The sequence below is a fragment of the Octodon degus genome, unplaced genomic scaffold (assembly GCF_000260255.1).
Source record: "Octodon degus isolate 3935 unplaced genomic scaffold, OctDeg1.0 scaffold00113, whole genome shotgun sequence".
Classification (NCBI taxonomy): Eukaryota; Metazoa; Chordata; class Mammalia; order Rodentia; family Octodontidae; genus Octodon; species Octodon degus.
In genome coordinates, this window is record NW_004524689.1 from 5807197 (window position 1) to 5809165 (window position 1969).

Below are 1969 nucleotides of genomic sequence, written 5' to 3' on the forward strand. Positions count from 1 at the left end.
AACACAAAAAGCAGTGGACAGGTTTGGTCCAGCTAAGGGAAGAACAGGGCGCACAGCTGTGGCCCATTCAGGCCCTGTTAGCCCGCCTCCCCTAGGGCACAGTTTCATTGTGCCCCAGGGGATAACAAAAGGCGGTGTAATGGGGAATGTGGGTGGAGATCCTCTACTTCCTGTGACTATCAGGAGGCAGGATGCTTCAGAAAGACCGGTGTTTCGGGGGCTGGGGAGATGGCTCAGTGGTCTAAGTATCTGCCTGGCAAGTGCAAGGACCCAGGTTTGATCCCCAGTGCCACATGCTGTGCTGGCCACCAAAGCTGGGCATGGTAATGCACGCCTGTAATACCAGTGTTGGGTAGGCTGAGACAGGAGAATCACTACAAGTCCAAGGTATGTAGTGGGACCCTGTGCCAAATAAATAATTTTAAAAAAAGAAAGAGTGGTTTTGGAGCTCGAAGTTCCCATATTCTGGCCAAGGCCAGGGATTTGGCTGGGCTCTGGCAGATAAGGTGGTGCCCGCCCTTGGAGCCCTTGGGAGGCTGAAGCAAAAGGACCCGTGCCGTCATGAGGCCAGCTTGGGCTACCTAGTGAATTCAAGGCCAGCCTGAACTGCAGAGCGAGAAGTGTCTCAAAAAGAGAAGAAAAAAAGTGAGGCCAGTGGCACCTCTCACTGGCGAAGCTCTAGCCACAGGAGAGGGGGTTAAGGAGGTCCCCATACCATGGCTCATAGCAAGCTGACTGCCCCTAAATCCACTGGCAGTAAAGTGCCCAGGAAACACCTAGTTAGAAAAGCCGCTGGTAAGAGTGCGCTCTCTACCGGAGGGGCCAAGAAACTGCATCATTACTGGCCTGGACTGTGGTGCTACATGAAATTAGATGGCTTTTTTTTTTTTTTTTTTTTTTTTCTGCTGTACTGGGGAATTGAACTCAGGACCCTGCGCTTGCCAGGCAAGCACTTATTCCACTGAGCTATCTCCCCGGCCCTGTAAAATTAGATGTTATCCCAAGTCCACTGAACTTCTGATTCACAAACTCCCTTTCCAGCATCTGTGTGGAGAAATTACTCAGGACTTCAGATCTGCGCTTCCAGGGTGCAGCTACGGCTGCTTTGCAGGAGGCACGTGAGGTCTAGCTGTCTGGCCTGTTTGAAGATACCAATTTGTGTGTGACACACATGCCAAACATGTAACTAACAGTCATGCAGGAAGATATCCAACTAGCATGCCGCACACATGGAGAATGTGCTTAAGATTTTTTTTGGTGGAACGGGGGATTGAACTCAAGCCCTTGTGCGTACCAGGCAAGCGCTTACTCCACTGAGCCATCTCCCCAGCCCCCTGTGCTTAAGATCTTACTGTGGGGCTGGGGAGATAGCTCAGTAGAATAAGTGCTTTCCTGGAAAGCGCATGGTCCTGAGTTCAATTCCTGGTACAATCTTTTTTTTTGGCGGTGGGAGGCTCTACAGGGTGTGCAGGGTCTCACTACTAGATCAGACTCATAGTGATCCGCCTGTTTACAGCCTCCCAAGAGCGGGGATTGCAGGCGTGTGCCACCGCACCCAGTATCAATTGCCATCTCAGTGCGCCCTGGGGATTGGAGCTGGCTTGGCACTCGAGCCCCAGGCATCTGCGCCTGCGTAAGCAGGTGCTTTAATCCACTGTGGTGAGAAATATTTCATTCTCAAAAGATTCTTGGGCTGGGGAGATGGCTCAGTGGAGTAAGCATTTCCCTGGCCAGTGCTAGAGCCTGAGTTCAATCCCTGGTTACGAAGGAAAAAAAAAAGATTCTTGAGGGGTCCAGGAGATAGCCCAGTGGTTTAAGCACCTGTCTGGCAAGCACAAGGTCCTTTTTTCTTTTTCTTTTTTTTTTGCAGAACCGGGGATTGAGCTCAGGGCCTTGCGCTTGCCAGGGAAGGACTTATTCCACTGAGCCATCTCCCCGGCCCCTTTTCTTTTCTTCTTCTTCTTCTTCT